This window comes from Cyrtonyx montezumae, unplaced genomic scaffold (genome assembly GCF_038088225.1).
Source record: "Cyrtonyx montezumae isolate F1298 unplaced genomic scaffold, pur_monq_1.0 scaffold_7, whole genome shotgun sequence".
Lineage (NCBI taxonomy): Eukaryota > Metazoa > Chordata > Aves > Galliformes > Odontophoridae > Cyrtonyx > Cyrtonyx montezumae.
In genome coordinates this window covers 1,524,033-1,542,970 of record NW_027072078.1, presented here as the reverse complement: position 1 = coordinate 1,542,970, position 18,938 = coordinate 1,524,033, and the positions used below count along the sequence as shown (strand labels likewise).

Sequence of the window (18,938 nt, the reverse complement as noted above, 5' to 3'; positions counted from 1 at the left end):
TGTCAGAAATGATCGTGCTTGCTTCACTTTGAAGAGAAAACAAGGGGAAAAGCGGAACACTGCAGCTGGCTTTCAGGTTTGCTACTTGCACTCATTCCGAACTCCAGCTAAAGACCGAATCGAACCCCACGAGTCAACGTGCAAAGTTTCTCCTTTCTCCTCATCCAGAAGAGCAATGGGGCTTTTTATGACAATTCTTCACCTCTGCTGCTGTGGACACCCTTGAGTCTCCCAGAGCATTCAGTCTTCTTATTGCTTTACAGTGATCCCAGCCTCTCCTCCTGCATTTTTTCAACCATCCCGGCAGGGACGTTCTGTGGTGCTTGCTTTTCTGTGTCCTTTCTATTGCAAGGGAAGTTCCAACGATCAGCTGAGATGGGAGAAAATAAACTGGCTGCTGCCATACAAGGAGGTGATTCAGGCAGCCACTTTTCAAGGGGTTCGAGGATCTGGGTGCTCAAATCCTTTTGAAAGTGAAATCCACTCAGGTGGTTGTGCAAAGCCCCCTGTGACATCCTGACCCTTTCCAGAGTTTAATGTACTTTATTTCCCGGTGCTGAAGGTTGCTCTTCCACAGGGGCTCATGGTTAGAAGAGTGCTCGGTGGCTTCAGCTGGGTCTAGGGTGAAGGAGCCCCCATGGCACAGCCTTTGCCAGGACATCGAGATGCTCTGTTCCTGTCGGTGTCAGAAGAACCAAGGAGATATACTCCAGGGCAAGAAAAGTCTGCTGCCCAGACTTCTTATCACAGCTCCTAGCAGCTACACTAAAACAAGTCAAGAGAGGGTGATTTCTGAGCCATAGGGTCAGTATCCTCTGAAGTAGCATGAGAGCGCACGTCTTTCTGCATCAGCCCATCCAGGGAACAGACTGTTGTGGATGACTGCTCAGCAGTTCTGCAGTCCAAGATTTTTAACTATGCCCTGTTAAGATGTAATCAAGGTGAATATTTGCCCGCTGCAACCTGTGTTGAAATTGCTAATGCCATTACTTGTAACTCCCCCTCAACCAGGAATAAATGTGTGCAACTCCCAAGCACTGCAAGCAGAGGGAGTGATACCCAGCTCAGCTGGCTCTGCTTTTCCATCCTGCGTGGCTTTTGTTTTGTTAAGGGCTGCTAAGGATACTTTCTCCTGACTAGCCCATCTTCATCTCCCCAGCCTAGCTCAGCGTGAAGGATAGTGCCTGCAGATTAGTGCCATCGTGTGGATACAGCTACAACAAGGAGGAGGAGGAGAAGTGGGAGGAAGGACACGGAGAAGAACAAATTTGGTACTGTCCAAGTCAGAGTCTCAGTCTATTTCTGTCCTTGTGATACAGATGGGTTAAAGTGGGACCATGCTGCTCCCTCCAGCAGCATATATTATATGAACATAATAACAGCAAAAGCACATGTCACCTGCACCTTATCTACCCTACAACATCTCCAGGTGCTGACAGCAGGTCTTCAGAGGGAATTTTCCCATATGATGCTCTAATAAAAGCAACAGCAGTTGAGATTAAGATCTCTGCTATGCTCAGAAGTCAAAATGAAGCAGCGAGCGTTATAGTCACTGTGGCTTAACTGAAGCCTTCATCTTTGGAAACAGGGCTGGAATACACAGATGAATGTATCGGCTCCTCCAGGATCTTCAGGACTGTCTGGTCTAATGGCACAAACTTAATCGTGAACCTGAAGGAAAATCAAGCTGTGGATTTTGGCTAATGGCACAGGGTGGGTTCTTTGCTCTGAGCTTGCATCCTGTCCTGGAAGTCACACAGTCCCCAGCCTCCAACTCTGTTGCAAAACTGAAAAGCAATCTGAGCCTGGATAAAAATAAAGGGTCCATGGGGCCCTGCCACTCTGGGGTCAACTGATGCAGTGGACGTGCAATCAAGCGTCTTCATGTAATCTCTCCTCTGCCTTTTACAGGCTGAATCTGAAACAGAGCCAAATGACGAGCAAGGGGATAACGAATCATGAGGCCGGGGTTTCCTTTGTACAGTCAAAATTCCAAGCCAAGTCCTGCTGGCTGGGACATTCCTGTTATCTTTCAGAATAGAGTGCTGAACTCCAATGAGCTCCTTCCAAAACGCCATCCATTGTGAGGAAGAGAAACTTGCCCCATCTCCTTCCTGGATGAGAAGGGAGATGAGCCTGGTTCTCACAAGAAGGGGAAGATAGGCCCTGTCCAGGCACTGCTCAGCCTCCCTCTCCTCAGAGGAGGCAGCCATGTCTCCGTGCCGACCTTGCACCTCCCACACACACACTATGCCTGTCCACCCTTATCATGATTTTGGCTTCCCCCAGGTTCATGCTGCCAAGGTCTTTGCAAAGCCCTTGTAGCAGTGTGACTTCCCACTCACAGTCGCTGCCAGGATGGCTCTGGAGGAGCTCTAGATCTTGGTCCAGGAGGAGCTGGCCACTTGGGGCCTCCTTGGACACGATGAGAGGGACACACAGGTGGCCAGCACTCAGCCCCAAGCATGCGTATATGCCACGTTTGCACGGTGCTGGTGGTCATGAGTTGGACCACCAGCCCATGTGTGCAAATGGGAGCATATCTGTTGATCTGAGCACACCAGGGTGCATCCATCCTGAACTGGTGCTTTGTTTGAGCTACATTTCACAGCGTGTGGATGACTGCATCCAAGACTCATTAATGACCCAACCCCATGTTGCTGTTTCATATTAAATTGTTCCCTATGCTGAGCGCTGTTATTTGGGAAATGTATGAATTTTTCCCATATGTCTTTGACCTATAAAATGAACATCCCTCAAAACTGAAAGGTTACTGCCAACTACGACGTGTTTTCATTTCTCATCTTTAAGCACATTTCAAGGTTTGCCAAAACATTTTAGGAGGTTGAAATTGAAGGCCTCGACTCAGGAAAGCACTTCAAACGTGTGCCAAATAGGAGTTATGCGCATGCTTGCATCTAAGTACATGCTACGGGCCTGTGCTGAACTATTCTCCCAGTTGGGTGCCAAAAATATCTTCCTCTTCATTAACTCCTAGATTCTCAAATTCAGTTCCCAGCTTTACTGACAATCACCTACAGGTGAAATTTGGCTTGCAGATGTGGAGCTCCTAGATTGCTGCTAGAAGATAATCATTCTGGGATTGCTGGCTGGAGCTTGGGGAGGCCATAAAAAGCCAGATTCAGTAGAGCTGAGTGATATTTTTCAAATGGATATTTAAAAGAAAAGCAGTTCACTGTGCTTTAGCTGAATGGTTGGTTTTAACAATAAAATTTGGCAAATGAAGTCAGCAAACTTCAAGCCTTTATAAATTCATGCTCTGAAAGGACTTTGATGATGATATTATTATTTAATTTTGTTATATAGATTATTGAGTGTCCAACCAAGGTATTTAATTTAATTCTTATGTATAATGCACAACCAAAAACGATACCTTTTTCTCTTTGGTTGGCCAGAATTTTCCATTTCATTTTTCAGTTCTCCCCAAATCAATATTTCAACTTCTTGAAAATTCACAGCCCAGAAAGTAGGCTGTTCTCATATATTTTTACATTTTTATCTTGAGAACTGTAAACAGAGGTGGACAAATGAGGAATGAATGCAGCAATCCCACACTCCTAGCAAAGGCAAGTTTCATGTTTGCCTTTAGGAGCTTGCAAGCCATCTGGGAGGAATTCAAGTGATGGCATAGATAGGTATCAAAAGACAAGGGAATCTCTACTCACTTCCAGGAAAGAAACATGTCTTAGTTTCAAGGAAAGTACTGGGTAGAAATCAGCCCACTGTGAGCTTTCAGCTTTCCTACCTGTACTTCTAACGCCCGATCTTGAACCTCTTGCAGCGTGCCTTTTATCCCAGCAGCACTACTCTCGGCATGAAATAAAACCCATATTCTGTTTCAACACATTTCTAACATAGTTACTGCATTAACCCAGAGAGAGCAGTTCTCACAGATGTCTGAGATGAGGAGTGGGTGACTGGAGCTTCTCTCTGGCTAGCAGCAATCTGCCTTTTCAAGGTGAGGTCTCAGCCCAAGACAGCAGACAGTGGTACTTTGCCTGACCTTTCCAGCTGTAGAGAGAAGGGAGAGAAAGAGTTAAGGTCTTTCCCCACTTCTAGGAAAGGCTACCAGTGTGTAAAACACAGGACCATGTAGTTTGAAGCACAAGGTGTTTACTGACTCAGAGAACTTATGATAGCAGGTAGAACAAGAACCACTCATCTGTAGATAGGAACCCATCTCCCCAAAGAAATGTCGCCCTCGGGTGTAGCAAAGGTAGTGCTGAACTTTATGTGAATTAAACACAAAAACTTTTGTCTCATCAATGGTTGAGTGGCTCACCAGAGCCCAGCCTAGCATGATCAGGTAAATCCACACGATGAGTACATTCATATTCATCTCCCTCACCAAGACCAGCCCAAGAATATGGTTTCAAGACTGCTTTAAAGGATGTTAGCACACAGGCCAGGGGAAATCCAACTTCTGAGCCCAGTGTGAGCAGGCTGCGGAGTGGACTTCTCTATCAGCACTCACTGCCAGTGCTTTTGAGAACGTCTTGACCACACACACAGCTTACATCAGCAGAGCAATGGAGTTCTTCCACCCATGTGGCTGTTATACAATGGCTGAGGAGGGAAAAAAATCCCAAATCACAGCATTTTTTTTGGTCCGTGAAAAGTTTGGTCACTCCTGAAATCAATTAGAAACAAAGAGGCTTTAATAGGGATTTGAAACAAGTAGCAGTGTGGGTCACTTGTTTTTACTTCAATTGTTAAATGGTAATATTGTTCTCGTATTTAATGTGTTAAAAGTCTGAGAAGCAAACAAAGCCCAAAGCACCAAATGCCCAATGCCCAGCCACAGTGAGACAGAAATTGGCTGCAAAAAAACTCAAAAAAAAACCAACAAAAAAAACTGCCACGAGAAGGACATTGCTAAAATTAAGGGGAAAAGAGGTTATAAGCATCTGTGGGAAACAATGCTAAAGGGGAAGGATAAAAGAGAAAGAAAAAAGGAGGAAAGAGTAGAATGAGAAAGGAACGGGGCTAGGGCTGTGTCAGTCAGGAGGGATTTGGCCGGATGGTGGTTTTACTGCATTCAAATGTGTAAGATACACTTTGATTAATTCTGGTAGACTACACCAAAGTCATACTTGCAACTCCCAGTGCTCAAATTATGGAGAAGAGGCGGACAGTGACTCATGTTGGAAACTACCCAACTTCCAAAGGGAAAAAAGAAAAGAGAGAGGAATCTCAGGCAACCAGGACTGTCCCCAGATCTGTGTGCAGCGCTGGGAGAAAGGTCAGGGCTCGTGTAGCCGTGAGGAAGGAGCGCAGGCCGTTCCCAAGGAGGTCTGGCATGGCAGCCAGCGAGGACAGGGTGACATCAAAGGGTTGGTGCAGAGAGATTGGAGCTCTTGGGTCTCCATTTGCCAGCCCTTTGTAGTTGCCTTCTGTGTCATGCTTAAGAAATAATTTCCTCGGTGAAGGCTGGAAGGCTCTGACCCAGGCTGGATGAGAAGAAATTTCATGTAGGACAGGTCTAAAAGGTTACCAATGGGAAAACAAAGCTACAGAACCCGTTAGCCACCTGGACCACCCATTACAGCTTCTGAATGGTGAGGAACTTCCCCCTTCTGATCGTGCGATGATCATATCAGTATCCACACACACAGAGATGTTTGCTTAGCAATGATTACCATCAACTCTGAAACACCTCTCTGAGTGACAGGGGAGAAACTAATGGGGGCTCTGGCCTGATATTCATTATCCCATCTCAGCTCCATTCTCATCTACTCTTTTTATTTTATTTTATTTTTTTTCTCTGAGCAGTTGACAGCATCAGAAACTGAAGCCAGAGCATCAGATTAATAGGATCTTTCTTCTCCAGGCTTTCAGCCACGACTGAATTTGTTTAGTCCACGAGTAAAACTGAGGGCCAGGGGTGAGGCATGTTTAAGGCCTAATAGCCAATTGTAGAATCACAGAAAACAAGAAAGGAAGCCTGTGGCGTTCATGTGGCATTAATGCTGAAATTGCTCAGGGAAATGATTTTGTGGTGGATTAAAGTTAGGGTAGTACGGTTAGTCGTGGTTGGACTCAATGATCTCAAAGGTCTTCTCCAGTCGGAGCAATTCTATGTATTAGCAAGTCATTATAATGTGCTGGGGAGCAATATGAGTTACTATGCAAGGCTTCTGGTCACAGCGGTGGAACACGACCAGATCTGGCCGTGAGGAGCTGCACAAATGATACTGTCTCCAGATTTCATCTACAGAAATGAGGAGAAAGCAGGTCAGTTGATGCCTGTGGATGTCTTCCTCTGACTAAACCACCTGCAAAACCCTTCAGGACACTCAGTACCAAATCACGACCCCTGCAAAGGTCCAGCTGAGCTTTCTCAATTGCCATAGCAAGGAAAGGGTTACTGATGAGCTGTGGGAAACCAACTCCACCCCCTTGGGTCCCCCAGCACACCCTGGTCTGATCACACCTAACAGCATCCACAGAGCACAGGCATGGGCCACCACTACAACCCTACAAAAAGCTGCTGACACTCACAGGACATCCACTTCAATTCTGGCTGGAAGTTACAGTCTTCAGGTGGTCAGTCACAGCCCTTCCAGGCAATTGGAGATGCTCATTGCTCTGCCTCCTCTTTTCCTGTCCAGTCCTGATTTTCTTCCTTGATATTGCAACTGTGGGGCAGTACTGATGAGACAGGACTGCTGGACTACTGGACTATATCAAGCCTCAGTCGTTTCCCAATAATTAGTTCAGGTTACCAGAGCAAGGACACCACTATTTCTCTGGTAGCTGTTGAGTCATGTTAGACTCAACCACAAGCGGGCTAGACCTGGCTCAGATCAACCTGGTCTAGCTGTAGCTGTCCCTGTTCATTGTGTGGGGGTCGAACTAGATTACCTTGATGGTCCCTTACAACACAGATGATTCTATGCTGGTGAAAACAGGCAACTCTGGTACACGTACAGAGCACTCTGGGCTGGGAGACCGTGTCCTGCACCCTTTGATGTTTCTCTATGACCCAGAACACCTTACTGTAGAGGGAACATAGGAGCACATGACTTCAGCACCTGACCCAACCTCTATTCACGCTCTCATTACATACAGAATCATAGAATCACCAAGGTTAGAAGAGACCTCCAAGATCATCCAGCACAACCATCCACCTGTCACCAGTATTTCCCACTAAACCACATCCCTTAGTACGACATCTAAATGTTTCTTGAACACCTCCTGAAGCGGTGACCCCACCACCTCCCTGGGCAGACTGTTCCAGCACCTTACCTCTCTTTCGGAGAAGATTTCCTAATGTTCAACCTGACTGGGACTTGCATTCATTCCCTTGTCTTGCTTCTCTCTTCTGGAGAGGGTTGTTGCTCCTCACATACCTGGCCTGAAGCCAGCACAACAGGGCAGTGCTCCCAGCTGGGTGCTCCTGTGATAAATCTTTGCTGGAAGCAGTAACGTTCAAACCAAGCACCAAAACCTATTGTGTAAAACTATCGTATCACACGGGCCATCCTTGGGTCGAAAGCACTACCCAGAAGTGACCACTGGGGGAAGGTGAACGAAGCTGGATGATGAAACCTAAACTGGACTTCCATTGTTCTGTGATCACAATAATCAGTGCTGCAAATAAATCACAGAGAGCTGGTTGAAAGATTTCCCTACAGATGCACGGATGGTAATGAATGTATTGATTACTTCACTGCAGTCGACCTTGGCTTTAGTGAGGTCTCAGGTCCCCATGGTCCCCCATCTGAGATGATGTAAGGTCATCAGGTCACGCAATCAGTCCTCTCACTGCAGGACTCGGCAAGCAGTAAAAAAATGGGGTAAGAAGGGAGAGCTGACCAAAGAATGAATGCAGCATTCCTGTGGCACCGGCCTTATTGGAGCCGTCCCATGGCACCACCAGCAAGGACAGCATGCTGGCTGGAGGAAAGCAATGCTGTGACTCTCCTTCTCAGGATGCTTTTACAACAACGGGTCTTCACTTTGGGATACTGCTTTCCAGAACATGCAGTGCTTGCACATCCCTGTCCTTCTCTCCCCCAGCATGCTCTCCTTGCTGACACAAGCTTTGAGGATCCACTGGAAGGCAGGAGCAGGGCTTCTCACTGAGCTCTGCACTTATTCTCTGCCCTGCTCCCCACCAGCTGCATCCCTGCTCACTGACTCCCCAACGGAGGACAGTTTTATCAGCAGGCAAACGAGGAAGCAGAGGGCTCTGCAGCTGAGCAGTTGGTTGCTTGACTTCATCACTAGCAAACTGTTCAATACTTTGCTCATTTGCGTGTGTGCACACTTTTCCCTCGGGTCACCGAAACAATTCAGCGCGCTCTGAAGAGTGCCAGCCATTCAGCTTGGCTGTGGGAGCTCAAAGCAGCACCCTGGAGGGCTGCAGTATTTAATGTCTGCCCCCAGAAATACTCCATATATCTTTTCAAGGTGATGGGGTGGGGCTCTGGTCTAATCAGAGTTTCCCCTTTTATCTCTCACAGATCTGTCCAAGCAGCTCTGGATTCCATCAGCTCCGTGATATCATTCCTTGGCACGGCTGCCGCCGGCTTCATTTTGGCTAGTTTTAATCCTGTAAACACTCACAAGGAATCACAGCGAGCCCCTGGGGAAGAGCTTTTTCCTTCTCCCCTCCCCTCCCGAAGAACTGCCCATCCATCGGAGCTCACTGGGAGGAAGAGGAGGGACAGGAGGCCAAAGGCAAAGCAGCTGGGGAAGGATCGTGCTGTGGTTTCTCCTGGTGTGACGGAGCAGCGAGGACAATCTTGACGGCTATGGAAAATAAACAAGTCCAGGGACAAAGGAGCCAGCTGGGTTCTCTGCCAGCCGGATGGTTTCACATCTTTCATTTTCTCTGGTTGTTGATGCATTTGTTGAAAAGGCTTTTCCTTGATGTGTCAGAGGCACTGCGAAGCTCAGGGCAGCCAACACCCATCTGGGACCATCCCTCGTCCGGCAGTAAGCTGTACTGCTTACTTAAGAAAACAAGGTTTACAGGATGGATATTAGGAACAATTCCTTCCCAGAAAGAGTGGTGAGGTGATGGGGTCACCGACCCTGGAGGTGTTCCAGAACCACGGGGATGTGGCACTGGGCAGTGGACATGGTGAGGTGGGTTGGGCTTGGTGATCTTAGTGGTCATATCAAACCTGAATAATTCCATAGCTCAGTGACAGAGGAAAGGACCCCCTAAGCACCATAAAGACATAAAGAGCACTCTGGGAGCTGAGATAATTAACGTTCCTTAACGAGGAGGGCCAAAGCAGCACCCTCCTGCATCCCACCTTCCCACCTCATCCCCTGTTGCCACCTGGCAGATTTACTGGACCCAGTAACGTCGCTCCCACTGATACAATGAGGAATTGCAGGCAGGGCTGTATTTCCTCCTGAATGTTGTTTCCCTGCCAGAAAAGTTCAGGTCTGGGTCAGATTTTTACATAAATCTATCTATATAAAAATACATACATATATGCATACACACAAATATATCTTTCTTCTTTCTACTTTTCCCCATCGAAGGACTCATTCATCCTCACCTCCTTTTCTCATTGGTTTCAGCAGTAAGAGGTGTCCAAGGCCCTTCTTTTGGGACAGTAACCCCCAAAAGGTGTTCATACAGTGTTCATTTTCTTAGGAGTACAGGTTCCTAGCACCGTCACTTTTCTATTAATTAGAGGTGTGATAGCAGCTTGGTGGTGTTGGTAATGCTTATCCTGGCTGAAGTCTTTGGGATAATAATTTGGGGGCACAGAATGCATCACCCCCACTGACTAAGGATTTCTGTTTCTATTTCATTTGACCCAGGGGCTCAGGGAAATCTTCAGTCACAGTACTCAGAGGTTTGCTGCTGCTCAGAATTAACTACAGCTGCCTGGGAGAGGGATGGATGCTTTACCCAGAGGACTTTCCCCACTGAGAGCCTGTTGTCCGGGCACAAATAAATGTTAAATCCCCATGTCCCATGCTACATAAATCCTTTCTTGCCGATATCTAACCCAGCCTGCTTATTCCTTTTTACCAGTACTAATCAAGAGGTGGTTTTAAGACGCATCTTGGTGTTGTTTCCTGTGTCAGGGAGGTGACTCGTGTTCCCTGTGGCTGGAAGGCCTGATGGAGCCAGGCCAGAGGGACATGACCTGCATCCCCATTCCCAAGCAGAGACCCCCACTTCATGATCCTTACGGGTCCCTTCCAACACAGAATATTCACTGATTCAATGTTCCTCCTGCTGCTGAGTCCCCAAACAGGGTGAGCACCTTCCTACTCCTCACAAAACATCTCACAGGAGATGGAATCAGAGACAGCAGTTCCTGGCTGGCTCCTCCTCCAACTCGTCCTGTCCATAAGTTCATGAATGCATCCTTGACCACGGAAACCTGGATCACACCCCTCAGGAGGGGAAGGAAAGGACTTGCTGTACTTGAGACACTCCAGCTCCATTGCGAGGAGGGAGACAGACGTTAAATATGAGGCTGTTCCCCCCCAAAGAGCAGCAGGAGCCTTTGCCTCTCCAAACACCATCCCAGACCAAGTCACACACCTCCTCACCGAAGCCTGGCTCTAAGCTGCCTTTTCCCACAATTTCAGAGCTTTACAGTCAACGTTCCTCATATTCCATGTCATTAATCTCCACGCGCCCCAGTTCCAAGCAGGCTGAAGGCCAGGTCCTGCCAGACAGATTTCAAGTGAAATCCAAGTTGTCTGGAAAAAAAAAAAAAGAAAAAATAAAGAAAAAGAAAATCAACTAAAAATGTGAAAAGCACGTGAACCATCAGCTGGCTCTCCGGGCTGCCCAAGCACACAGATGGCTTTAGCAGCAACCAGTGGATCTCTTCCCATTTCACTTGACTTTACCAGCAACCAACCAACTACCAACCAACCAAATATTAGTTATTAAGGTTATTAATGTATTCTATTATTTTGCCCAGGGAAAAAAAAAAAAAAAAAGAGAAGACTGGGAGTGTACTTTTAGGTTCTCAATGAAGATTTCCTTGCTTTGAGAATGTCCATGAAGCATTGCAAGCCAATGCATCTTTTCAGAGCATATTTTCACAGTGATTTCTTTCTCATTTCCTCCTTTGGCCTTTGTCTGAGCTGCTCTGCCATGAAGCTCCAGTTCCCCAAAGTCCCAGAGCTGAGGAAGAGGCAGACCAGAATTCCTTCAGACAGAGAAAGGGAAACGCAGAAACCTGTTGGGCAGTAGGACAAGAGGAAGACCAAAACTCTTTCTCCTGGACATCTTCAGACACTGACACCAGCACTAATTCTGACCTTCACCTCTCGTTCTGCAGAGGACTTGCCATTTTTGAGGCAATTGCTGTAAATCTGGGATTCAAGCCAAGAGGGCCTCCACCTGTTTGGTCAGGTCATTTTTGGGAGGTCATTGTTGGGAGATCATTGTTCTCAGGGACTTCTTTCCAGCACCTCCACCCCAACGAGGTGGCCCTCGGGGTTTTGGTGTGGGATTTGGTCAGCCTCTCCACAGACTCTTGACCTCATGTGGATGCCACCGGGACACCCCACTGGCAGGGCTGGCTCCTTGCAGTGCTGTGTGGGTACCTGCTGCCCGCCCTGCCAATGAACTCTAGGCTGCAATCATGGCTCACTGTTTTCAGACTAGTGGGAGGCTGGGAGCTCCATGACTGCATCTTATATTTCTCCTTACAGGAGCAACTGCCAACATGGTTCAGCCAGAGGATTGTAATGGCACTGCACCAGTAATAAACTGCTAAAGAGAGCAGCAGCACCAGCGTGCTGAGCTGGGATCCTTTGCAACAGGAGCTCTGGCACACTGTGGTGTGATCCATCGTGCCAGCCCTTGGAGTGAGGTTGGGATGCGCTTCGGAGGAATGCTAATGGAATCTGCAGACACTTTGCTGCACTCCCGCATTGCTCTTCCTCCTCCCCATGTTCCTCTCAAGCCCCTTCAAAACAGAGTTTGGAAGCAGCCTGTGATGCTTAAGTCCTTAAGCCCTGCCTTTCTCAACTCATAAAGGGAACCAAAAGGAATTGTTTTGAAATAACAGTGCAAATCAAATTACCCGTCACAGATAAGCGGGAGAGAGGTGAAATATGAAAAGGCTTTAGATGAAAGAAGAATTAGCCTGCAACCCACAAGGAATAACTCAATTCAAGTCTCATTTTCAGCACCCCCAGAATCTGGCGCACCAGAGGTCCCTAATGAAGCCCAGCAGATAAACCTGGCCAAGGCAATTTGTTACACCGCTGAACACAGGGCCGTTTCACCAACCACATGCTAAGCATCAACCGTTGCATAAAAAAAGAGCATATCAACCTATTAGGAGCCATCATCAATCAGCACAGAGGAAACCAAACCGCCCTCGTTGGGTTCCAGCCATGGGAAGCCACGCTGTGGTTTGTGCTCGCAGGCGTCCAGCAGCCTCGGGCGCATCCTCCCATGCAGTGTCCCCACAGCACAAGAAAGGGATGGAGTCTGCAAGGCTTCTCCTCTTGGCTGCAGCAACATTAGCCCAGGACTCCTCAGACCTGGCAGGGTTACTACTGGTGGGCTTGGGATGCACCAAAGCCTGCTGGGTGGGGGAAGCTAGGCAAGGGACCCTCCTCAGCGCTGGGACCCACCTGCTTTGTAAGCAGCCTCCAGATCCACGCGGATTCCTGCTGAGCCTACTGATGGGCAGCTGCTAAGCTGGGCTGGCTGCGTTATTCACGGGGATTGGGAGGATTGTAGAAATTGTTCTGTGCAGTGGGGAAGGAGGGACTTTATTTTTCTTCTCCGTCAAACTAAAACACGTAATTGAAGAGTGAAATTTGGAAAGCTTTCTCAAGGACTCTGGATATTTAATCCGCTTTAAAACACGGGAATTGCTCCCTGCTCTCTGCCTTATTTAATGGGAAACAGGTCTCTAGCTCCCGCAGCCCTTCTGTAACTGCTGACCGTCTGATAATGCTGCCTTGACACAAAGACAAATGCACTGTGCTGTCTGCGTGTGCATCCCCAGATCCTCCCAAATAAAATAAAAGGTTATTTTTCCTTCAACATATATCGAATTTGCAGATTCTAAACCTTTCCTTTCACGAACAGCAGCTTAGCAGAATGGAGACCACAAGGAGCACTGTGGCTTGAGCAATGCTCCAGAGCTGTTCTCCTTGCACAAACACGGAGGGTGCCTAGGCGGTGTGCCATCATCCCCTAGGTGGCTTCCCAGATTTCCACGCGGAGCCATAGAGCCATCCAGGGTGGAAAAGTCCTTTAAGATCAGGAAGTCCAACCATCAAGTTGACTTACTGAGTCCCACTGTTAAACCATGCCCCTCGGTGCCGCAGCCACACATCACCTCTCTGAGCAGCCCCTTCCGACGTGTGACTATCCTCTCCATGAAGAAAAGTCTTTCTAACATCCAACCTAAACATCCCCAGTGCAACTTGAGGCCATTTCTTCAATCCCATTTCCTATCACCTACGAAAAGAGATTCCTCAGCAGTACTTATAATCAAACAGAAATCCCCCAGTCAAACACGGTGAGTCCCCAGAAAACACAGAGATGATTGCTTTTTTCTCAAAGCCTGTAATTAGCTCTTCTGGACTTGCCTCTTCCCTGCTGAAACCTCTCATTAGCACAGCCTGGGAGAGACTTTATTTGCACAGTCATGAAATATTGAATATATTCTCAGCAGGAACTGTTTGTGCTAAGTTTGCTGTTGTAAAACAGGGCAGACTGTGGCTTCCCCACGGCCTATGCAAGTTTTCCTTTTATCTCTCACCCAATTATTAGAACATAACCAGTGGTTGGCAACCCTGCCTGCAGCTGGGGGTTGGAAACAGATAATCCTCGAGGTCCCAGGCCATCCTATAATTCCATGGTACAGTGTCCAAGCAGCAGTGCACAGGCCAGCAGAGGGACCATGGTTTTTGTGCATCCTGTCTTCCTCAAAGCAGCGGGCACCCAGGAGGTGAGACCTTGAAGCCAATGGATCACAGAGGGCCACGAAAATGATCAGAGGGCTAGAGCATCTCTCCTGTGAAGAAAGGTTGAGGGAGTTGGCTTGTTTAGCCTGGAGAAGGCGCTGGGGAGATCTCATGATCACCTTCCAGTACTATAAGCAGTAGGGGAGCAACTTTTTACACGGTCTGATAGTGATAGGACAAGTGGGAATGGCTTTAAACTAAAAGAGGGCAGAATTAGGTTAGAATTGGGCCACAGGGGTCCCAAGTCCCCGAGCACTCAGTTGCTCTATTTTCCACCATGCTGTTATCACCAAATCCATGTTATCCCCTGAACTTCACTGTCAAGAGCTTTTCAATTCCCACTAACTGAGTTTCACTAACACACTTAGCAACCATTATTCTTGTAAAGGAAAGCACTAAGCTGAACCTTACCTGAGAGCAAGGATTGGGGTCTGGTTATTTTAACCAAGGTGTGAGAGCGGGAGTTGTTCACCTTGCAGAAACCCACCAAAGATGGTACAACACTCACCAGCTTTGATCCTCCCTGGCTTTCGGGGAGACAAACTCATTCCCAGTTCCTTGAATGTTCTTTAGGGCAGCCTTTAAGAGGAGCAAAAGCATGAACCAGCCCCAGGAGAACATTTCTACACAGCACAACCTCAAATCCCACTGTAAAAGTGGGATGTATTGCTGGCATGGGCTGAGGTCTTGCCCCCTCTGCGTTCGGGCTCTGTGTTCAATATTGGATCCCATTCTTTACCTTCATTAAAAGCACAGTCTTGACTCGTTGCTCAGAGTGAGGAACATCCTCTTCCTCCTTTAAAGACAGTCAGGCAGCGTGGGTCCCAGGGAGTCCTCCAAAGGAAGCCCAGTCACAGGCTGTCCTCCAGAGCTCCCAGCCCAGCCCTTTAAAGCATCCTCCCTCCACTGATCAGGCTGTTGGGTCTCAAGCCCATCACTCAGCAGTGAGTGTTTATGAGAGCCCAGAAATGCACATTTGGCTTTGCAGAATGAGACCTGGGGCATCTTAAAGCATTAACATGAGTTATACCAGGCCTGAAGTGCAGCTGGTTACCTCGAAGTCAGAGAATGCTTCTGTTGATGCGTGGAGAAACTAGACTTTGGATCGAGAGCTCCGGGCACAAGAAGAATAATACAGAGGCTAAACCAGATCTGCATGAGACCATAGAAGAAAAAAGGGTGAGTCTACTTATCTCATCTACAACCAGATCCTCAGCCCCGCTCCTGGGGTCTCCCATGGAGGAATCCAGGTCCTTCAAGACAGGATCCTCTTGTGAGGATCTTCCATGATCCCAAATAGGTGCTGTGGGACTGCAAGGATGCATTACAGCTTTCACCGAGATCTCTTTTTCTTCTTACAGTCCCCTGCATGCAGATGGCTGGGAACAGAAAGGAGACTGGGCAGAAGCTCCAACAATTCTCTTTCCATGGGTATCATGACATACATACGGATATGGTGGATCAAACATCACAGAATGGTTTGGGTTGGAAGGAGCCACAAAGCCCATCCATTTCCAACCCCCATACCACGGGCTGGCTGCCCACCCACCAGCTCAGGCAGCCCAGGGCCCCATCCACTCTAGCCCTGAGCACCTCCAGGGATGGGGCACCAGCTCTCTGGACAGCCTGTCATGATGTCAGGTATGACATGAATCCAAAGGCCACCAGATGAGAAAAAGATCAGGCACGGAACCAAAGGTATTACTATAATTAACTTTTTCTTTTTATTTACACCACAAGAATAACAAGTTGTCATAATGTGGTACAAAATACTGGACTCCTAATAAAGTTGAAATTGAAGTCGGTACTGTCAGAGAAAGACACCATTGGCCAGTAAAAAAAAAAAAAACAAAAACAAAAAAATGAAATGAAAAAAAACCAAAAAACCCCAAAAAACAAACGAACAAAAAAAAAACAATAAAAAACCAAAACCCACAAAACCGAAAAGAGAGAAAAGAAGCAACAAGCAAAAACAAGAGTGAGAAAAATATTCCAACTCCATCAAGTAAAACAAAGGACCGTCAGAAAACTTAGCACAAAGAATGCTACCATCACTTAAAGAAGGGTCCATACAATAAGAGTGAAATTGTGTCTAAATTACAGCGTAAACCGGTAGCTGCTACCAATGGTGACGTCATACTGAGCATGTATAGGTATAAAGTAGAATATAATATAGTTACAACTTTTTGATACTACATATCTGTAATAAGCTCTTGGGTGAATAATGTTTCAACCCCTCCCCCCACTTTTATATATATATTATATATATAAGTTTGTCATCCTCATAAATTGGAAAATAGCGCCTCCACTATGGAGCACAGAAAAGTGTTAATTTATTTTCTTTCAATAGGATACTTTTTCATCAATATCAAAGACAAAGTGAAGATGAGCTGAGAACGAGCTCAACTTCATGACAATGAAGAAACGTGATTTCCTTTCGATGTAAAGTCTTGTTTTAAACCACAGTGTTGCACAGTACACGACTGCTTAAAGTGAAACCTAGCAATACATCATGTAAAAGTAATTCTAAAAAAGTTAACGCAGCAGTGCTGCAGAGTTAACTCTTTAAAGTCCTCGTCGTTCATCACCTCAGAATTAATGACTACGTGTGTTGACGAAGGGTTGCATCCAGCCTCCCCACCCAGCCAAGAAATCAAAATAAAATACCCAACCAAATTCAAAAAAAGAAAAATAATGACACAGGCAGTTAGCTTTGTGTGTTCTGCGTAGTTTCCCTAAAAACACTGTTTCCACATAAATACAATAAACTCTATTATTGGTAAGTCACAAGTGCTAGATAAACGTCTTCTTCTTCTTAAAATGAGAAATGTTTAAGTAGTCCTTTTCTATTTACTCTTCTTTTTTAACAATAAAAAGCACAATTTCTTAAGTTCAGTACGACGCGAAAAAAAAAACGTTCCCACTCTCCTTCCTTGGTGTGTGTCTGCGTGTATGGGTGTGCGGGTGCGTGCGGGTGACAAGAACGTCCCAACCTTAAGTCTCCGCAAATGCCACGAGAGGAAAAAAAAAAACCAAAACAAAAACCCAACGACAGCAACAACAACAACAAAAAACACAACAAAAATAATGGGAAGAAAAGGGAAAAAAAAAAAAAAACGCAACTTTTTTTTTCTTTTTTTTTTTCTTTTTTTTCTCGTTTTCAAAGCTGCCAAGTTTGGCGTGCAAAATCTGTATACAATATAAAGACATGCCAACCTTACAGACCATGCAACCTCAAAGTGTAGGAAACTTAAAAAAATATATTCATATATATTTATATATATATTTATATATATCAATGCCCGTAAAAGACGTGGGCCCAAAAAGTTTACAAAAGGAAGAATGGAATGAATACGTGACTGCGACTAATAAAAAAGGAATGTTCCATATTGAAAGTAAAAAACAAATGGTTACTCGTGTACTGCCAGCTGACGCTGGCGGGGCCGCGCCATGACACCGGCACCCGAAAGGAAGAAGCTATTGGCTCAAAAAGGGAAAAATGCCTCAAAACAAGGGCTCCTCCTCCACTGCGCTGCCCAGAGCTGGCCTGGCACACGGGCACAGCTCGGAAGCGGATCCACATGGGCTGGGCTTGGGAGGAGACGAGCTCCAGAGCCTTGGGAAGCCCTTCTCTCCTTGGGCAGGCTCAGAGAAATGATGGCAAGAAACGAACGCGGCGTCCTGAAAGCCACGGGAAGCTGGTTTGGTAAGAAACCAGCCCGGCACGGCCGGCCCTCAGGAGCACAAAAAGGTTTGCCCCAACCGAGAGTGGAAATACAAAACTGCCAGTAAGATCTGACAACAGAAATGCTCATGTAAACGTGGTCACTGCCCACAGCTCAGAAACGGCCAAAGGAAAAATGAAAGTCAGTCACCAGATCCCGTGGCCAGGTCGACTTCAGATCACAGCAGCAAAGTGGTCATTGGAAAAAAAAAACAACAACTAAAAACAACAGCGCCTGTGGGCACGCCACGCGTCGACACGGGAAGGCTGTGTGCAGAACGTGCCAAGGATGGTCCTAGTGACCAAAGCTATTTGTGACTTAAAAAAACGTACTTGGGTCTGCAAAACTCAAATACAGTAGTGTCTGGTTTTTCAATTGCATTATGAACTGAGAAACAAAAAACAAAAAGCCTCTTGCATTTGCTCACACGTACGGTATGCTTCAAATTCCTTCCAAAAGCGAGTCCTGAATGGAATGAAAACGGCCCCTTCAAGAACTGGAAAAGAAGTTACTAGAAATGACCCCGTTGGTTCTCCTAAGAACAGAATAAAAGAAAAAAAATCTACCCTTGGATGTTCGGACAAGGGATCTGTGCTATCCTACGCTGCTGCAAGAAGGTATGCTTGTCAATCTGGTCTCCTCTGAGCTGCTCGCCTCTCCTCCTTGAGCCACGGATGAGGGGCTGCTCCCGGGGCCGCGTTCCAGCTCGGCTTGGAGAAATCATCCAGGAAACAGTTCTTCAGGCAGCTCGAGTTCTGCAACTTCTTCAGAAAGGAGAGAGGAAGAGGACGTGGGGTGTGTGAGTGCGTGTCTGTGTGCATGAGAGAGAAGATGCCAGTTGTCCCACGAGTGTCTGACAAGCCCTCCGTATGGTAGCTACTGAAGCCGCGTGGAATCCTCGCTACAATCCACATGGAGGATAAATACGTCACCCATTGTAATACTACTATGTTGAAGGTAAGAAAACTCCTTATTTTCTTTACAGAGCTACTATAACAGAACTGAGGAAATATACAGCCGGCGGTATTATACAAAAGAGCTCATTGCATTCCCTCCTCCTCGGTAAAACCCACGCCTTCCAAAAATAAACTCTGACAATCTGCAACAATTCCTTATGCCTGCAGAAAGCTGCTCACTGTACAAAAGACCTGAAGGGGGTGGGGGGGGAGGAAAAGAAAAGAAAAGAAAATGACAAAAAAAAAAAGAAAAAGAAAGGAAAATAATGTACAAGCGAGAAAAAAAATGGGGGGGGGGAAGGTT

The 18,938-nt window shown here is 46.7% G+C and overlaps 1 pseudogene; it reads right to left on the bottom strand.

Annotated features, from left to right (window-relative positions):
* Positions 1–1,559: 1,559 nt before the first annotated feature.
* Positions 1,560–17,405, bottom strand: LOC136057880 (uncharacterized; annotated as a pseudogene).
* Positions 17,406–18,938: the final 1,533 nt, after the last annotated feature.